Here is a 20,901-nt window from a genome sequence, read left to right as displayed (position 1 = left end):
AGGCTTTTGGCTGAAAGCAACACCATTTTAACCAGCAAGAGGATAGAGACATGCCTAGCAACGGCAGGCTCATTTAATATGCAAGCAAAGAAGGAGACTTCAGCCTGGGTTGGAGTCCTTTCATGGATGGCAGGATGCAGACTAAGTGGCAGATTAAGTGAGGAGGAGAAAGGTTTATCTCAGCCAGTGCAGGAATGCAGGGTCAGGAAGAGACTGGGGACTGGAGACAGCTCCAAAAACTGCATTGAGGGGTTTCCTTTCAGGTGCAGTGAGAAATAAGTATGCCGAGTCAGAAGGAAGAACCCCCTGTGGGCCTCGAGGTCACTCACGTTTCTCTAACTGAGGATGGGCATCCCTGAAGAGGTGCATTTGGAAGACTGGGCCACACAGGACCATCTGCAGAACCTATCGCAGAGGAGCAGGACCAGCCCGGGAGATGGAACTTGATGGAGAGAGGAAAGGAAGAGTCAATCTTAGAGACATTTTGAAGAAGCAAAAGATAGAATGTGTGACAGGCAGGATGTTGGAGCCAGTGGCAAGAGAACAGGGGAAACTGCCCTGACTATCCTGAGAGATATGAGACAGGATAAACAGAACCAGGATAGATGGGAAGGGACAACCATAAGCAGAAGCGGCACTTCATCAGAGGCTACTGAACTCAGAGCTGGGTGTCCTCTGAGCAGCCACAATTCCCAGGCCCTTCTTTCTCTTTTATTTTTTAAATCTTTCTTTTTTATTTATTTGTTTTTTTTGGGGGGGGCACTTTCCAGTAAAAAGCAGAAAGCATGCTAGACAAATTCAAAAAGAGCTGTAACACTCAAGACCTCCTTATCTGCGGCCTTAGCATCTTCTTTTCTCCTCGTTCTCAATTTGGCTTCATTTTGCCCCAGATTCTTCCCCAATCCAGTCTTTCCTCCTCTTCAAATGACAGCTGGCTCATCTTTGAGGAAGAGATGCTACTGCAGAATAAAAGATAGAACCAGTGAGACTTTTTCTTAATATGGAGACCATAGTCTTGGACACCATCAGTAGGCTCATCTTGGAGAGTTTTGATTATCCTTCTCCAAAAGACCACCCTCAGAGCACACCAGGTTTTTATACAGGGGTAATCCAAATAGAAAGATAGACAGGGGCATTGTTCTAAAGAAGGAAAGAGGGAAAAAGAAATAACTTTGTTCAGGAAGGAACGTAGGGGTTGATGGCAAGCAAGGAGAGATAACACTTTAGGCCTGGCACAGACCTCAGAAAGGGTTTCTGTTTGTTGACCAGGCACGGTGGTTCACGCCTGTAATCCCAGCACTTTGGGGAGCCAAGGCGGGAGGATCACTTGAGGTTAGGAGTTCCAGACTAGCCTGGCCAAAATGGTGAAACCCCCTCTCTACTAAAAATACAAAAAATTAGCCAAGTATGGTGGCGTGTGCCTGTAATCCCAATTACTCAGGAGGCTGAGGCAGGAGAAACACTTGAACCCAGGAGGCGGAGGTTGCAGTGAGCTGAGATTGTGCCACCGCCCTGCAGCCTGGGTGACAGTGAGACTCCACCTTAAAAAAAATTAAAAAGAGACAGGCACGGTGGCTCAGGCCTGTAATCCCAGCACTCTGGGAGGCTGAGGCGGGTGGATCATGAGGTCAAGAGATCGAGACCATCCTGGCTAATACCGTGAAATCCCATCTCTACTAAAAATACAGAACAAGTAGCAGGGCGTGGTGGTGGGCACCTGTAGTCCCAGCTACTTGGGAGGCTGAGGCAGGAGAATGGCATGAACCCGGGAGGCAGAGCTTGCAGTGAGCCAAGATCACAGCCACTGCAATCCAGCTTGGGCAACAGAGCAAGACTCTGTCTCAAAAAAAAAAAAAAAAAATTAAAAAATTAAAAAGAAAGAAAAGAAAGGGTTTCTGTCTGCAAAGTCCTTTCACTGGATGGGGAGGGAGGTTAGGAAAAATGGATACCAGCCACCTGGTAGTGGCTGATCGAATGAAAGAGCAGAGTAAGTGAGTGAGTGAGTGGCTTTAACTCTAACATTTATGTGGTGATTAAGGCATACTCTGTGCCAAGCACTGTGCTAGGGTGGGGGGCACATTTCAGGAAAAAGTAAACACAGCCCCTATGTGATGGGGACCCACAGTTCATACAAAGACAAATAATCAGCATGTGAACTGTCTCAACAAGGTATAGTAACAAGGGACTGATTCTTCCTGGAGGAGGTGAGAAAACTCCGTGGATGAGGAGGCAGTTGATCAGGATCAAGGAGGGTAAAAACACAGATATGCACACACGCAGATATGTACACACACATGCACATGTGTGTACACACACAGTAAAGAGGAATGCAGAACCCACCAAATCAAGGGTCAATGGAAGAACATTGTTGATCCATACCAAAGCAGGGACATATGATGGTGTCCAGGGTGTTCTCATGAACTCAGGAAAGTTCTGAGGGGCTGGCACACAGGGTGTGAGGGGAGAAAGCCGAGAGGAGACTGGCCTTCCTGTGATGCCATTAACTGACAAGAGGCCCGTGGGTGGGTCAAGAAGTTGGTGGCAAAACCATGAATTCTGTTTTGGACAGGCTTCTCTCTCACTGCCGGTCTCTTTATCCTCCTCTCACAGCAGCCTAAATGACCCCCCAAAGCCTTGTCACTTGATCTATCTCATGTTCCAAGAGCAAAATGGACAACTGAGCATGAAACAGGATTACTTTCATGTAAGTGTTTCAGATGCTGGCATTTTTTTGGTTTTCTTTTGTTTTGCTTTCTTGAAATGGAGACTTGCACCGTTGCCCAGGCTGGAGTGCAGTGGTGCCATCTAGGTTCACTGCAACCTCCACCTCCCGGGTTCAAGAGATTCTCGTGCCTTAGCCTCCCAAGTAGCTAGGATTACAGGTGTGCACCACCACACCTGGCTAATTTTTGTATTTTTAGTAAAGACAGCATTTCACCATGTTGGCCAGGCTGGTCTCAAACTCACGACCTCAGGTGATCCACCCACCTCATCCTCCCGAAGTGCGGGATTACAGGCATGAGCTACCGCGCCCGGCCAGATGCCGGCATTTTAATTTACAGTCATTCTTCACTTTGGAAAGCAACTCCCAAGTGGTCAGCATTCAGTATTGTCCTAAAATGTGGTACTCCTGATCTCCAGTTTAAAATTACTAAGAGATTCCAACAAAGGAACATGACATTTTAATATATGCAAGAATGTGGGCACGTGATGGGAGATATTCCCATCTATCTTTATGCTTATGAAATGAATGACTGTACGGACTTCATGCCAGGCCCTGTGTGAAAGGCTGCAACAAGCTAAACAGAGTTCCTGCCCTCAAGTGCTTCATAGTCTAGCAAGGAAGGCAGGTGTGTAAACAAATTGTTTCAATGGGATTGCCATCATATAGGAGAAAAAGCCGGACATAAAATAAGAGCTCTTTATTGCTAAAGTACAAAGGGCAAAGGGGCATGTGGCCCAAGCCAACACAGGGACCTGGTGCCAAGTCGGAGAGTCTGATCTTTATCTAGAAGGTAATGTTGAGCCACTAAAAAGTTTTGAAGCTGAGGAGTGACATTATCAAGACCGCATTCTGGAAAGATCTATTTGGCAGCTGTGCTGATGATAGCTTAGTTAAAAAAGATTTGGGAAATAGTAGACCAGCCAAAAGGACATTTCAAACATCTAGATCTGGGGTGTCCAATCTTTTGGCTTCCCTGGATCACAATGGAAGAATAATTGTCTTGGGTCACACATAAAATACACTAACACTAGAGATAGTTGATAAGCTTTAAAAAAAAATCGCAAAATAATCTCTCTCTCTCTGTCTTGTTTTGAGATGGAGTCTCTGTCACCTAGGCTGGAATGCAGTGGTGAGATCTTGGCTCACCTCCCAGTTCAAGTGATTCTCATGCCTCAGCCTCCCAAGTAGCTGGGATTACAGGCGCATGCCACCATGCCTGGCTAATTTATAATGTTTTAAGAAAGTTCGTGAATTTGTGTTGGGCTGCATTCAAAACTGTCCTGAGCTGCATGTGGCCCTCAGGCTGCAGGTTGGACAAACTTTATCTAGATCTAGCTTTATCATAGATGTTGACATTCTGAACCAAAGGGGTGCCAGGAGGGGACAGAAAGCAAATCTAGGAGCTATTTGCAAGCTAGAATCAACGGAGTTTAGGGACTGATCTGATCCTGGAGATGCAGGAGAGGGGCATGTTGAGATACTTCCCTGGTTCCTGGCTTGGGTAACGGGGTGGTTGGTGAAATATTACCAAGAGAAGAGATCAAGACGAAAAGCAGTTTGAGGTGGGGAGATGAAGAGCAAGAAGGAGAAGAATGAATTCCGATTTGGATATGATGAATTTGAGAAGCTGAGAGTCCCATCAATGGAAGGCCTGGGAGGCAGCGGATATTCAAGCCTGCAAGAAACAAAATTGGGGCCAGGAGGACTAAATTACTGCATGACTTTCAGCAAGTGTCTCAGCCTCAGAGTCTTTACCTGAAAAACGGAACAGCAGATTTGTGTATGACTCTAGGGTGCACAGAAACTGGGGGGTACTGGGGAATGCCTAGTCCTGAGGTTTCCATCACATAAGAAAGGGTCCCAGGCCCACTAAAAGCTTCAGCCATATCTTTCACCAGAAAGAGCTGCAAATGCTTGTTCCAAGGCCCCCAAAGTGGGACTGAAGATAACTCACCAAAGCAGTGCTCACTCAGCCCTGATGGTATCGCTGAATCTCAAAGTCAGCTCCTGCTCAGGCACCATCTTTAAAGAGCCAAACCATGAGACCCGGGCTTGGTGGGGGTTGTTCCTCTCAGCAGCCCGCAGTGGGCACCATTTAGACGAGGAATAGGGGTGGGCTCTCAAGACAACTTCTATGGAGCCAGAGCCTCTCAGCAGCCCCCTCCGCACCTCATCCCCTCCTGGCTAACACGGGGAAACCCCGTCTCTACTAAAAATACAAAAAATTAGCCGGGCGTGGTGGCGGGCGCCTGTAGTCCCAGCTACTTGGGAGGCTGAGGCAGGAGAATGGTGTGAACCCGGGAGGTGGAGCTTGCAGTGAGCCGAGATCACGCCACTGCACTCCAGCCTGTGTGACAGACTGAGACTCCGTCTCAAACAAAAAAAAAGTATTGGAAGTTTTAAGATGCCTTTATGTTTCAAGTAACAGTATTAGAACAACTGAATATTCCTACGCCAAGAAATAAAATAAAATTAACCTTGACTTATACCTTACATCATAAAACAATTAACTTGGAAAGAGTCACAAACCTAAATGTAAGTCTTAAAACTACAAAATTTCAAAAATGAAACACTGGGGAAAATCTCTGTGATCTTGGGATAGGCAAAAAATTCTAAGATAGAACACAAAAAGCACAAACCATTTTTTTTTTAGACAGGGTCTCACTCTGTCATCCAGGCTCTAGAGTGCAGTGGCGCAATCACAACTCACTGCAGCCTCAGTCTCCCAGGCTCACACAATTCTCTTACCTCAGCCTCCCAAGTAGCTGGGACTACAGATGTGAGCCACCATATCTGGCTAATACTTTTTTTTTTTTTTTTTTGAAATATGGGGCCTCATTATGTTACCTAGGTTGGTCTCAAACTTCTAGGCTCAAGCAATCCTCCTGCCTCAGCTTTCCAAAGTGCTGGGATTACAGACATAAGCCACCATGCCCAGCCATATTTTTTAAAGTTCATAAATTGAACTTTACCAAAATTGAAAACATTTGCTCTCCTGAAGATGCACTTAAGAAAATAAAAAGTCAAGTCATAGACTGGGATAAAGTATTGGTAAAAGTTTACCTGATAAAGGATAATATCCAAAATCTATAAAGAATTCTCACACTTAGAAATTAGAAAGTAAAAAATGAACAAAAAGAAAATAAATCTGGCCAGTGAGGTGGCTCACACCTGTAATCCCAGCACTTTGGGAGGCTGAGGTCGGTGGATCGCTTGAGGTCAGGAGTTCAAGACCAGCCTGGCCAACGTGGTGAAACCCTGTCTCTACTAAAAATATAAAACTTAGCCAGGCGTGGTAGCAAGCGCCTGTAATCCCAGCTACTTGGGAGGCTGAGGCAGGAGAATGGCTTGAACCCGGGAAGCGGAGGTTGCAGTGAGCCGAGATCGCGCCACTGCACTCCAGCCTGAGGGACAGAGCAAGACTCCATCTCAAAAAAAAAAAAAAAAAAAAGAACTTTCACACTTAATGATAAGAAAACAAACAACTCAATTAAAAATAGGTAAATATTTGAATAGACATTTCACCAAGGAAAAGATATGGATGTCAAATGAGCACATTAAAAGATGTTCAGCATCAGTAGTCAGTAGTCACTGCACACTTGTATGTGCAGTGGTTTGGTTTCTATGACTAAACCAGAGAAAGAAAAGAAAATCAACCCTGTCAATATCGAGTGCTGGTGAGAATGCAAGGCACTGGAACTCTCATGCATCAATGGTGGGAATGCAAAATGGCCCAGCCACTTTGAAAAATCGTTTGTTATTTTCTTTTTCTTTTGTTTTTTTTGTTGTTGTTGATCAATTTTTTGCAGATTGATGCTCCTTTCTCTTTCCCATCGAGCACCCTTCTAGCTTCAACAGGGCAGAACTCTTCTCCAGATGTGTGTAACTTATGTCTGAATATCGGGGAGTAGCTGAAGGATACAGAATTTCTTCCAAATATCACACCTCTGGATGCCAGGAGCAGGCAGAAAGCCAGCAACCTCGCTCTGTTTGTTACAGGTGGAGGATCTTCCTATGGTTCCCTTCATTTCCCGATGTGTGTTTTGGAATGGATTAAATATTCTCCCGTTTTTTATTTTTATTTATTATTTTTTTGAGACAGAGTTTGGCTCTGTCGCCCAGGCGGGAGTGCAGTGGCGTGATACTGGCTTATATATCTCAGCTCACTGCAACCTCCACCTCCCAGATTCAAGTGATTCTCCTGCCTCCAGTCTCCCAAGTAGCTGGAATTACAGGCGCGTGCCACCATACCCAGCTAATTTTTATATTTTTAGTAGAGACAGGGTTTCATCATGTTGGCCAGGCTGGTCTTTAACTCTTGACCTCAGGTAATCTGCCCGCCTCGGCCTCCCAAAGTGCTGGGATTACAGGCATGAGCCACCGCACCCGGCCACATTTTTTTTTTTTTTTTTGAAACAGCGTCTCACTGTGTCACTCAAACTGGAGTGCAGTCATGCGATCTTGGCTCACTGCAACCTCCGCCTCCCAGGTTGGAACAATTGTCATGCCTCAGCCTCCCAAGTAGCTGAGACTACAGGCATGCACCACCACCCCTGGCTAATTTTTGTATTTTTAGTAGAGACAGGGTTTCACCATGTTGGCCAGGCTGGTCTCGAACCCTTGACCTCATGTGATCTGCCCACCTCAGCCTCCCAAAGTGCTGGGATTACAGGCATGAGCCACCACGCCCAGCCTTCTCCTGTTGTTGTTGTTGTTGTTGTTGTTGTTGAATTGAGAGGACCAGTGTGAAGACACTGGAGAAGATGGTTCTTCAACAAAAACAGATTAACTTTATGTAAAGTAAATTATATCTCAATAAACCTGTCTTAAGAAAAATAACACACCGAAAGAAAATCACTTTTATGGGATTTCTCTTTTCACTTCTAAGATAAAGTGTTTATATACATTGTTCACCAAACTGGCTCCATCATTTGGATCAGTCAGCTTTATGCTCTTCCTTGCATGACAGGATGGACAAAGTGAGAATGGAAGTCTAAGAGATGAACTCCACACAACCCTAATTAGAGTTCATTCTTCTTAGGTGTGTGCCTCACCTCAGTCAATCATTTTATCTCACACACACATACACACTCAACACACACCCCACAGAGGCTTTGCATCCAACAGCCCCTCATGCGCTGCTGTTGGAGATGTAAATGGGTATAGGCTCTGGTGGATGGGTAATTTGTATGAAAAACACTAAAAATGCTCAAATATACTTACCCAGAATTTTTTTTTAATAGAATCTTGCTCTGTTGCCCAAGCTGGAGTGCAGTGGTGCAATGTTGGCTCACTGCAGCCTCCACTTCCCAGGTTCAAGCAATTCTCCTGCCTCAGCCTCCCGAGTAGCTGGGACTACAGGCACGCAACACCATGCTCAGCTTATTTTCTGTATTTTCAGTAAGGACGGCGTTTCACAATGTTGCCCGGGCTGGTCTCAAACTCCTGACCTCAAGTGATTCACCCGCCTCGGCCTCCCAAAGTGCTGAGATTACAGGTGTGAGCCACCATGCTTGGCCTCACCCAGAAATTTAACTTTATTTTAGGGAACTAGCAAGTGCGTAGGAAATAATAGTAAATATAGTAAAGACTGTGACTTATAATGGCAACAAAGTGCCTAAATGCACAGACTCAAGCTAGACTGCCTGGTTTGGATCCAGCTCTACCACTTACTTGCTGTGTGCCCTTGAGGTAAGTTACCACACCTCTCTGTGCCAGTTTTGTTATCTGTGAAATGGAAACAATAATAGTACCTACATCCTAGGTTTGTTAAGGAGTTAAATGAGATGCTTTATGTAAAGCAATCAGCACAGTTCCTAGCCCATAGTAAGGCTTTAAGAAATATCGGCTATTGTTGTGGGTTGAATTATGTCCCCTGCCCAAAAAACTCATATATTGAAGCCTTGTCCCCAGTACCTCAGAATGTGACTATATTTGAAGACAAGGTGATTAAAGAGGTAATTCAGGCTGGTCGTAGTGGCTCATGCCTGTTATCCCAGCACTTTGGGAGGCTGAGGCGGGTGGATCACCTGAGGTCAGGAGTTCAAGACGAGCCTGGCCAACGTGATGAAACCCATTTCTCTACTACAAAAATTAGCCAGGCGTGGTGTCGGGCACCTGTAATCCCAGCTACTTGGGAGGCTGAGGTAGGAGAATCCCTTGAACCTGGGAAGCGGAGGTTGTAGTGAGCCAAGATTGAGCCACTGCACTCCAGCCTGGGAAACAAAGTAAGACTCCATCTCAAAAAAAAAAAAAGGTAATTCAGTCAAAATGAGGGCATTAAAGTGGACTCAATCCAATGTGACTGATGTCCTTATAAGAAGAAATTAGGACGCAGACAGGCACAGAGGGAAGACTATGTGAGGACACAGGAGAAGACAGCCATCTGTACGCCCAGGAGAGAGGCCTCGGGAGAAATGAAATCTGCTGACACCTTAATCTTGGACTTCCAGCATCCGGACTGTGAGGAAATAAATTTCTGTTAATTTAAGTCACCCCATCTGTGGTATTTTGTTATGGCAGCCCTAGCAAACCAATACAGCTATTAAATTACCAAATAGGGCAATTGGTTAAACAGATTTTGGTACAATCACAATGGAATACTATATACAGCCATTCAAAACAATGCTCCTGGTACGTATTTACTGATCCATAATGAACGAAATATTATTAGAGTGAGGAAAACAGGCTACTAATATGCATAGAATAACACCTTTTCGTTTATGTGTGTGTGTGCATGTGAAATGCGGAAAGCATGATTATCTGCGAGAAAGAGGATTATTTCAGATTTCTTTTTTATTATTCATTTTTATAGAGACAGGGTCTCACTATGTTGCCCAGGCTGGTTGCAAACTCCTAGATTGAAGTGATCCGCCTGCCTCTGCCTCCCAAAGGGCTGGGATTACAGGCGTGAGCCACCGCACCCAGCTGTGCAAGACATTTAGATTTGCCCCGAAGATTAATGACTTCACAAAGCGTTTGCCAGGAACTCTTCAAAGCTGGAAACAGAAGCCCTGGAGCATTAAATATAAATAAATACTTAGTCCATTGGTTTCTTCCTTGCTTTTCAAAAGGCAACTTACTTCCTGGATTATCATTACAGTAGTCTGTTCTCCGGAAACCAGGATTGTTCAAGTGCCACAGATCAGGGTTGGGGCAAAAGAAAAAAAAAAAATCTCAAGATCACCCTGCTATAATTCCCCTGTGCTTGCTGTTTCCTCGTGTTGAGCCTGTGTCTGGAAAAGCAAGGCATAAAGCATTCTTGTTGTGCGTGTTCCCCCAAAGGCATGCGGGTTTGGGCTGCAGACCCAGATTCTTCTCTCTTTGAGATTTACTAATTCCATTTGGAGAAAAAGTTCAGTTTCATTACACTAAAAAGAAAGCAGTTGCACCGGTCACTAAGGTGGGGATTCACATCAACAAATATTTAATGAGCTTCTAGAATTTGCCAGAAACTGTATCAATGCTAGGGAAAGGCCAGGCCCAGTGGCTCACGCCTGTAATCCCAGCACTTTGGGAGTCTGAGATGGGACCACCACTTGAGCCCAGGAGTTTGAGACCAGCCTGGGCAACATAGCGAGATCCTGTCTCTACAAAAGAAAATATTAGCTAGGCATAGTGGTGCATGCCTGTAGTCCCAGCTACTTGGGAGGATCGCTTGAGCCCAGGAGGTCGAGGCTGCTGTGAGCCATGTTTATGCCACTGCACTCCAGCCTGGGCAACAGAGTGACACCCTGTCAAAAAAAAAAAAAAAAAAGCTAGGGAGAATACCAAAATAACTTAAGACCTGGTGCCACTGTCAACAAATTTGCAATCTATTGTGCAGACAAACATGTAAACAACAATATAAGATAAAGGAAATAGCTGTCTCAGCAGTGTAGGTTTTTAACTGAGGCCACGGGATGGGCCCCTGTTCTGTGACCTGCAAATATTATAGGCAAAGTGTGCATGTGCAGGCCTGGAGCTCTGCCTGGAGGTGGGGGCACATGCATTTTTCAGTTCTCAAAGGGTGGTGGCACCCACAGGCAAGAGACTACAGAAATGGGTTGGGAGACATATTCTAATCACTTCCATTTCCCCAGCAGCATCTCGCGAGTAAAGTGAAGAATCCTGCGGCAGGAGCATAAGGGCTGGGGGCCAATGGGGCATTGTTCGATTCCGTCTGAAACGGGTTCTTCCACTTCTTTTTCAGTTTCCTCACATTATCCCTTTCTACGGGAGGGCATTCCCCAGAGTATTAGGTCTCAAGCTCCCGGCAAAGTGCCTGTGTTCATGTTGAAAGACTTTGGGGGCTCTTTAAAAAGTGTTTCAGACTCCCCTGGCAACATGACTGCAGCTGGGAACAGGCTCATTTGCCTATCCTGGATTTGGTATTTCTCATGGAATTTTGACCAATAAGAAAAACATATTCCCAGAATCACAGGAGTTTGTCCGCAATTTTAAGGTGGTTTTTCTTACCCCAAAAAGTATTGTTGAAAACTCTAAGTAGACTTTAGGAAGTGATACTGGAATTACCCTAACCATTTGTGAGGTCCATTCTCCCAATCCTAAATGGCAAATGTTGGTGACAGATTCATGTTATGATCCAATTAGCTAAGACAGGAGGCAAATCACAGCCCAGGAATATTCACTGGGGGCTGTAAGTACAAAGGAAACTCCTGATCTTCAAAGTGTTGCAAAAACTGGTCTTCCCATCTCATTAACTCTATTTTCATTCTCCTTTCAGCTTTTCTTGGAGATTTTCCATGCTATTTCATCTACCAAGAATGCTTTTTCTCTTTTTTCAGCCAACCTGTAATCCGTTCTTCCTTCAAAATCTGACTCATAATGGTCACTCAGCAAACACCTAAATCACGCCTACCCGCCTCCTATCACTCCCCTACTTACATTCCTTGAAGGCTCACTCACTCCAAACTCACCATAGGCAGTGATTCACACATGTCATTCATTCAAAGCACATTTACTTAGCACACATCATGTGCTATGCACTGAAGCAAGAAATTTTATTTAAATTCTACCCCAGTCCTGTTATGACTATCTGACAGATGAGAAAACTGAAACTCGCAAAGGGCAGAAAAAGTGTCTATTTAATGAACTCCTAGAATTTGCCAGAAGCTGTGTCAAAGCTAGGGTAGCAAAATTGTCTAAAGTTCAGACTCTGAAACCCACCCAAATCTGGTTGTAAATGTCAGCAACTGCACAGCAATTATTAGATGCTGTGCTGGTTAAGTGCTTCATCTGTATTCCTTTAATCTTTATAAGAATCCTATGAGAGAGGTACTGTTATTATCCCCATTTTATAGACAAATAAACTAAGGAGGAGAGATTAAATGGACAAGGTCACACAGCTAATACCAGGAGAGCTGTGATTTAAACCCAGGCTGTCTGGCTTCAGAGTTTATGCTCTTAGCCACTGCTGCCTTTGAAGATACAATTTCAAAGTTCATCCTTATTCCTCTGAAGCACAGTACTAATTTTCACTCCATTTGTTGCTTGTCAGTTAATAAAGTCCTTTTAACGCATGTTTGCTTTGTCTCCCCAACAAAATCACAAGTTTGTTCATTAATTCATTCCTTTAACAAGCAATATTAAAAGTCCACAGTTGTCTGGAGCTTCGGGAGTGGGTGTGGGGTGTGGGGGTCACGTGCTGTGCCAACTATTTCCTTAAGGTTTATACCACTCCTCTACATGCTAGGACCTCCCACAAAACTCAGCAGAGTTTGAGCAACAGCAGGCCCTTAGAAAATGTTGTAACTGGGACAGGCATGGTGGCTCACGCCTATAATCCCAGCACTTTGGGAGGCTGAGGTGGGAGGATCATCTGAGGTCAGGAGTTCGAGACCAGCCTGGCCAACACGGTGAAACCTTGTCTCTACAAAAATACAAAAATTAGCCAGGCGTGATGATGGGTGCCTGTAATCCCAGCTACTGGGGAGGCTGAGGTGGGGGAATCGCTTGAACTCAGGAGGCGGAGGTTGCAGTGAGCCGAGATCGTGCCATTGCACTCCAGCCTGGGCAACAGAGAGAGACTCTGTCTCAAAAATAAATAAACAAACAAACAAACAAATAAATAATGCATTTGCTATTCCAAGACCAAAGAGAGTCTAATCCAGCTCCCCTTGGAGAAATTACATTTTTTTCTTGATGGATTTCTGCTACTAAGCCATAATTTTCATTTTGTCTCTCTAGGGAAAAAAACAAAAGGTCTCCATATTTTGAACCATATTAGTCCAAGCTTCCATGCCAGAACTAGAACTTCCACAGTTGGACAACGGTACTCATGCAGCCTCATCTTCTAGAACCCCTCGATATGGACCATGAGGTTGTTCATTCATTCAACAAATATTTACAGGGTTCTCCCCACTGTGCCAGGCACAGTTCCAGGCACTAGAGATACAGCAGTGATCAAAACAGATAAAGTCCTTGCCCTCATGGAGCTTCTATTCTAGTTGCAGGAGACAGACAATAATCACATAAATACTGCAATATGTAAGAATGTGATGAACGCTGTGAAGATCAAGCAGAGAGAAGGTGGTGGAGTTGCTGGTTTAGGTAGGGAAACCAGGGCTCCCCATGAGAAGGCAACACTTGAGCAGAAATCCAAAAAGCATGTGGGAGTCAGACCTGTGCAAATCTTTGGGAAGAACATTCAGGCACCAGCAATAGTTTCAAAGGCCCTGAGGCAGGAGGGTGCCTGGTCTGCTGAGGGGGATGTAGGAAGAAGTGCAGCTGGCACGGTGCAGGCTTGGGGAGGGCGGTAGGAGACAAGATCTGACACGGGCCCTGTGGAGCCTACAGGCCACTGAAAGGTCTTGGAGTTGACTTTGAGCGAGATGAGAAGCGTTTAGAGGGGTCGAAGCAGAGGGTAGCTTGCCATGACCAGGCTATAAACTGGCCTTCAGCTGGTCTCTTCTTCCCAGCTCCAGAGATCTAGAGAATTCCTCTTTTTTACCCATCCAGATGGAGGTCATCCTTTTTTCCTTCCTAGTTCATGCCAATCTTTCCCTTTTCTGAGCTCCTAGTGATGAACAGTTCAGTCAATGGTCATTTCCCTTCTGAAATCCCCTAATGATCATGAACTCCTTGCGGGCAGGAACCCATCTTGTCATCTCTGGCCATTCAGTAGACGATCCCTCCCACATAGTGCCCAGAGGTTTTCAGCCACTGCCCGCAATAGGACTGCAATGGTCCTGTTGAAAAGTTCTTCTGTTATTGCCCTGAAAGCCACATCCTTACAACTCTCACACTTCATCCTAGTTTTGGCCTCAGAGCTACACAGGTGTGTCTGTGTCCTCTTCCACATGGCAGCACCTGGAAGCTGCTGTCATATCCTTCTTTCATGTATGCACTCTTCCTAGCTCCCTCAGTAAGTGGATAACTTCCACACCAGGTCCCAGGCTAGACCTGTCTCCCAGGCCCCAGGAGACAGCTTCACTGGGATCCCAGCCACTCCTCGCCATCATCACACCCAAAGTGAGGCTCACCCACCTCTTACTCCCCAGCTTCTTTATTTTGGTAAAAGGCTTCATCTAGTCACCCCTGGGGGCATCCTCATCAGCTCCACACTCCCATCCTTCCACTCCCCACGTATCCTCTGTCCACCCCCTTCTCTCGGCTCTCACTGCTGCTGACTTGGAGGAGGCCTTCCCCAAGTCTCCTCTCCGAGGTCCAACATGATCTCCGTACCTGGTATCTTGCAGCCGCCAAGTTAATCCTCACCTCTGCTCCTTGGGTGATATCTCTAGCAGGAAAATCTGTTATTATTATCCTGCTTAAAGCCCTTCAGTGGCTCCCCATTGCCTTCAGAATAAAGTCCTGACTTCCTAGTTTGGGAAAAAAATGTCTTGAAGACCCCCAAACTCCGATTATTTAGAATTAGGAATCAGCATCTCAACAGAGTAAAACACAGGTGAAACTAAAGAAAGGAAACTACTGGGGGGAAAACACAAACATCCTGCCCTGAGGTTGAAAAATACATGCTTACGTAGAATAGAATAAGGATCAGTTGGTTTAATAGCTATTCCTAATAGCTATTTTGGGAAAAACTCACAAACACCCTACACTGAGGTTGAAAAGTACAAGCTTATGTAGAACAGAATAAGGATCAGTTGGTTTAACAGCTATTCCTGAAAAAACAAGCAACCCACCTACCCTAGGGGTTTCTGACAACTGTAAACTCACTATGTGACAACAGGGTGACATCACCATCCACACAAATAGCAACTGCCTCCTCCATCCTACTGTGTAGGTGAGATGTTGGCATCCTGGAGTTTTCTTTTTTCTTTTTTTTTTTTTTGACAGAGTCTCACTCTGTCGCCCAGGCTGGAGTGCAGTGGCACGATCTCGGCTCACTGCAAGCTCCGCCTCTCGGGTTCACACCATTCTCCTGCCTCAGCCTCCCTAGTAGCTGGGACTACAGGTGCCCGCCACCACGGCCAGCCAATTTTTTGTATTTTTTAGTAGAGATGGGGTTTCACCATGTTAGCCAGGATGGTCTCGATCTCCTGACTTCGTCATCTGCCTGCCTCGGCCTCCCAAAGTGCTGGGATTATAGGCGTGAGCCACTGCACCCGGCCGGCATCCTGGAGTTTTCTCAGAGGAGGGTAGTCAAGAGAGTGAGGGTCTGCGAATTTAGCCAAGTAGAGGACTTTTTTTTTTTTTTTGAGACGGAGTCTTGCTCTGTAGCCCAGGCTGGAGTGCAGTGACTCAGTCTCTGCTCACTGCAACCTCCACCTCCTGGGTTCAAGCGATTCTCCTGCCTCAGCCTCCTGAGTAGCTGGGATTACAGGCTCCCGCCACCACACCTGGCTAATTTTTGTATTTTTAGTAAAGGCAGGGTTTCACCATGTTGGCCAGGCTGGTCTCAATCTCCTGACGTCAGATGATCCGCCCACCTTAGCCTCCCAAAGTGCTGGGATTACAGGCGTGAGCCACTGCGCCCAGCAAGAACTTCTAATTCATTCGAATTCTGTTCAATCCAACTGAAATGTATCGCTGGACATCCATGCCACAATCTAGATCACAGACATATATCACGACACCTGGAGAGCTTCAAGATCATCCCCTGCCCTAAGACTCTAGACTCCCTATACACTGTCTGCCTTTTCCCCATTTTCCACATCACTGATCTCTTTCTAACATGCTATGTAATTTCTTTATTTATCATTTATTAGCTGTCTTCTCCTGCTAGTTTGTCACCTCCACAAAGCAGGTATCTTTCTTGGCTTTGCTCATTGATGGATACCAAGTGCCTGCAACAGTATCTGGTACACAGTAGGTACTCAATATGTAAGTGATAAATATAATTTGTATATAAATGAGACTATATGAATGATAGTCTCATGGAGATACACATAGAACTCTGTCCACCGATTGTACTAGTGCTCCCTTTCAGCAAAACGGAAAAATGTGCCTTCCATATTTTTACCCAAGTTGTTTATTAAGGTATTGAAAGGTGTAGGGCTATAGGTACACTGACTCAGGTGCTCCAAGAAGTAGGTACAAGGATATTCATGGGGTCAACATTGAACATAGCAAAATATCATTTGTACCTGTTGGTCAATAGAGGCCTGATATGCCCAGGTTATAGACTGTCATGCAGTCTTTTATTTTTATTTTTATTTTAGAGACAGAGTCTCACTCTGTTGCCCAGGCTGGAATGCAGTGGTGTGATCTCGGCTCACTGCAACCTCTGCCTCCTGGGTTCATGTGATTCTCGTGCCTCAGCCTCCCAAGTAGCTGGGATTACAGGTGTGTGCCACCACGTCTGGCTAATTTTTGCGTTTTCAGTAGAGACAAAAATACATCATTTTGGCCAGGCTGGTCTTGAACTCCTGGTCTCAAGTGATTTACCCACCTCAGCTTCTCAAAGTGCTGGAATTACAGGCATGAGCCACAGCATCCAGCTTATGCAGTCAATTTTTTAAAAGAATGAGGCAAATCTCTAGGTACTAATTTAAAACGATCTCCAAGATGTATCACAGATTGAAAAGTAGAAAACTCATAACAGCATTTATAATACTTTCATTTGTGTTTTTTAAAGTATCCTGAAGGAATTTAAATACCAGCCTTTCCCCTACTTTTACTTTCTGTTTTGGTTTCTTGCTGTGGCCTTGGTGGTTACATTAATATGGTGGATCTGTTTAGGAATAATTGGTCAAACAAACATTACCTGAGCACCCACTATCTGCCGAGCAGGAGCTGGGATCTAATATGTTATTTCCTTTAGTCCTTCGACATAGTGGTTACTGTTCTTATTTCACAGTTGAAGAAATTGAGACTCACTGAATTTCAGTTCTCAGGATCACACAACAACTAGATTTTACCTGACCCAGTGGCAACATGCTCTTTCCCTTCCAGCCCAGCACCTCTGTCGAGGGCAGGGTTTGCCTGTACATTCCTCTGCTTCTCCTCCTGGTACACGGACGATGCAGGGGCTTCACAGAGGTCGCATGATCTTCCAGACACTCTGGCTTCCTGGCTTTGGGAAGCCTGGCCATCTCATCCCCTCTCCCCTGCAGAGGTGTGGAATGACAAGGTATTGTCACAGCCCTGTCAGAGAGCATGAGCTGGCAGGCCTGTCTCTCACCTGCCCAGGAAACTGACCCTTGCAGACACTCACAGTCTGCCTGCCCAGGTGGGGGACGGGGGCCAGACTGGTCCCATAGCCTCTCCACCGGCCGCTGCTTTTCCTCTTAGGAGCTACAGGGAGGAGAGAAGCGCAGCCCATCAGGACAGCTGCAGTATCAAAGCGAGCTCTGTTATGTCTAAGACAGAAGGCCAGTAAAAATTTAGTTAATTTTATCATTTTGGGTAATTCAACAGTTTTAATGAAAAGAGGGGACCTTGGAGCGGATGGCGTCACAGATAAGGGAGTGTGGAAAGCGGCAGCAGATGGGTGACCTTGTTCTGCTTATTAACTCCTTTCCTTCCCAGCTGCCCTTCCATGCCCCCTCCCTGATTTCATTTTCTAGTCCAAGGTTTTAACAGTAGGAGGGGAAGGAATAATTAGCACAGCCAAACCTTGGGAAAATGCTGCTTCAGGGCAATCCACATGTGCCCAGTGGAGCCTCGGCCTTCAAGCAGGGCCCGGCTGGACGCTTCCCAAAGCCAGGCCTGCATCCACGTGGGGAAGAAGGCAGCCAGCCGCGCACCCACAGGGACAGGAGGCTAAGGCCATCTGCAGGGCCAGCCTGGTTGTCTGGGCTGAGGCACTCCAGGAGGTATTGATCCAGGTGGCTCAGGAAGTAGGAGAACATTGCTAATTCTCACCCACGCTAATTCAATCTCATTCAACAAACACTGATTGACTGCTTGTTCTGGATCAAACCCTACACTAGGAGCTGGGGGATTTGAAGAGGAGTTAGATGTGTCCCACTAAATAACTAACTTGTGATTGTTTTAGTAGACAGAGCCCAATGGGTAACCTACCCAAGGACCAGGAAGAAGCTACTGGAATAGACTAAGAGTAAGAAATGGGGTTGGGCGCCATGGCTAACACCTACCAGCACCTTGGGAGGCCAGTGTGGGCAGACGGTTTGAGCCCAAGAATTCGAGACCAGCTTGGACAACATGACGAAACCCCATCTCTACAAAAAAAAAAAAAAAAAAAAAAAAATACAAAAATTAGCCAGATGTGGTGCCTTGTGCCTGTAGTCCCAGCTAGTGGGAAGGCTTAGGTGGGAGAATCTTTGGAGCCCAGGAGGTGGAGGTTGGAGTGAACTGAGACCATGCCACTGCACTCCAGGCTGGGTGACAGAGAGATACCTTGTCTGAAAAAAAAAAAAAAAAAAAAAAACACAGAAATGGGCCCAAGATCCCAAACCATAGGGACCATTTGGCCCTCAGAAGCCCAAGATCTACTCAGAAACATGGGAGTCACAGCCAGGGGAGAATGTCAAGAGGCCATGGAGAGTCCAAGGCAGTTCCACGTGGTAAAGATTCTATTCCATTGTTCCCCAGGGCCATTTGTATTTCTCGTACTATCTATCCTGATTTTTGGTTTGAAAATATATCTTCCTGAATTGGACGTCATGTGACTGTGTGTGTGTGTGTGTGTTGTTAATATGCTTGAAAATCTCCCGCCTCTAACCAGTCCTGTCTCTGATTTACCCCTTGAGAGATTTATCCACCACACTTCCCACTAGTTCCATCCATCTAGTTGGAAACCTACTGTGGATGTGTAAAGTTGTGAGGGTTCTATACCTGACATATTTAAAAAATGAAACAACCTCATTGGCTTATATGTAAGGGGATTATGAAGTACATTAAGTGTTTTGTTTTGTTGTGTTGTGTTGTGTTGTGTTTCAGCCAGGAGCTCATGCCTGTAATCCCAACACTTTGGAAGGCTGAAGCGGGCAGATCACTTGAGGCCAGGAGTTCGAGACCAGCCTGGGCAACATAGTAAGACCCGCCCACCCATCTCTACAAAAAAAAAAAAATATATATATATATATGAAAATACATAAAAATATATATTATATATAGGAAAATATATTTATATATATATATATATATATTAGCCAGGCATGGTGACATGTGCCTGTAGTCTCAGCTACTTGGCAGGCTGACATGGGAGGATCGCTTGAGCCGGGGAATTCAAGGCTGTAGTGAGCTATGACCATACTCCTACACTCCAGCTGGGGCAACAGAGCAAGACCCAGTCTCATTTAAAAAGAAAAAAAGTATATTCTTTCAAAAATAATCATATCCCTCCATAAATGATTTTTCAAGTCATCATTAGGATAAATCCCTGGAAATTTTCAAATAAGGGAGTTCTTTTTGTTTTTTGGTTTTTGGGTTTTTTTCGAGAACAACAGTTCTCTGAAACAGAGCAAGACCCTGTGTCTAAAAAAATACAAAAAACTCCCTGATTTGTTATCCTTTTAAATATTAATACATGTCCGGGGCTAGGTGCAGTGCTCACAACAGTCATCCCAGAGCTATGGGAGGGAAGGCTGAGACAGAAGGATTGCTTGAGGCCAGGAGATAGAGACCAGCCTGGGCAACACAGTGAGACCCTGCCTCTACAAAGTTTTTTTTTTTTTTAATTTAAATAAATTGGCCGGGCATGGTGTCTCACACCTGTAATCCCAGCACTTTGGGAGGCCAAGGTGGATGGATCTCGAGGTCAGGAGATCAAGACCATCCTGGCTAACATGGTGAAACCTCATCTCTACTAAAAATACAAAAAAATTAGCTGGGCATGATGGTGGGCGCCTGTAGTGCCAGGTACTCGGGAGGCTGAGGCAGGAGGATGGTGTGAACCCGGGAGGCAGAGCTTGCAGTGAGCCGAGATCGCACCACTGCACTCCAGCCTGGGCAACAGAGCGAGACTCTGTCTCAAAAATAAATAAATAAATAAATAAATAAATAAATAAATAAATAAATAAATTGCTACTTATTAAGCAGGTTCCATGTATCTGGCATGGTGCCAAGCACTTCATAAATATTTCTTCATTTAATCTTCTTAAAGTCCCTATAAAGTAGTACTTTATCTAAATTTACAGATAGGGACACAGAGATTTAGAGAGATCAATTAACTTGCCCTTGTTCACACAGCTGGAGACATGAGGGAACGTTATGCTATCCAAATTCAGAGCTCACGCTGAACCATACTGCTGTACTGGCTCCTGTTGTAGCCTGGCAGGGTGTGGCTCTGTTGCCCAGGCTGGAGTGCAGTGGCGCGATCTCAGCTCACTGCAAACTCCGCCTCCTGGGTTCAAGCTATTCTCCTGCCTCAGCCTCCCAAGTAGCTGGAATTACAGGTGCCCACCACTACACTTGGCTAATTTTTGTATTTTTAGTAGAGATGGGGTTTCACCATGTTGGCCAGGCTAGTCTCAAACTCCTGACCTCAGGTGATCTGCCTGCCTCAGCCTCCCAAAGTGCTGGGATTACAGGTGTGAGCCACCGCGTCCAGCCAGTTACAAATATGTCTAAACTAAGAGTTCCTAGGCTCCAGGTCAGGGTCTGTGACGCTCTCCAACTAGGAAGGCTTCTAGGCCTTACTGGGTGTCCTTTCTTTGCTGACTTCCTTGTCCTCAGGAAGAGTTCAGACAGCTAAGACGGCCGAGAAAATGAAGCTGGCTCACTGAGGTGGCTTTGGCCCCTGGAATAGTACCTTACTCTTGTATAGCACCTATCCTAGAATTTGTTCAGAAACACACACCTAAAGC

The 20,901-nt window shown here is 45.4% G+C and overlaps 1 non-coding gene across 1 annotated transcript; it reads right to left on the bottom strand.

Moving 5' to 3' along the window:
- Window positions 1-755: 755 nt before the first annotated feature.
- On the bottom strand, window positions 756-819 carry LOC115931473 (U7 small nuclear RNA). The gene has a single exon (XR_004067958.1). It is a non-coding gene; the product is annotated as a U7 small nuclear RNA (small nuclear RNA).
- Window positions 820-20,901: the final 20,082 nt, after the last annotated feature.

The sequence above is a fragment of the Gorilla gorilla genome, chromosome 17 (assembly GCF_029281585.2).
Source record: "Gorilla gorilla gorilla isolate KB3781 chromosome 17, NHGRI_mGorGor1-v2.1_pri, whole genome shotgun sequence".
Lineage (NCBI taxonomy): Eukaryota > Metazoa > Chordata > Mammalia > Primates > Hominidae > Gorilla > Gorilla gorilla.
Note: the sequence above shows the minus strand (reverse complement) of the source record. Positions and strands in the feature narration are given on the sequence as shown.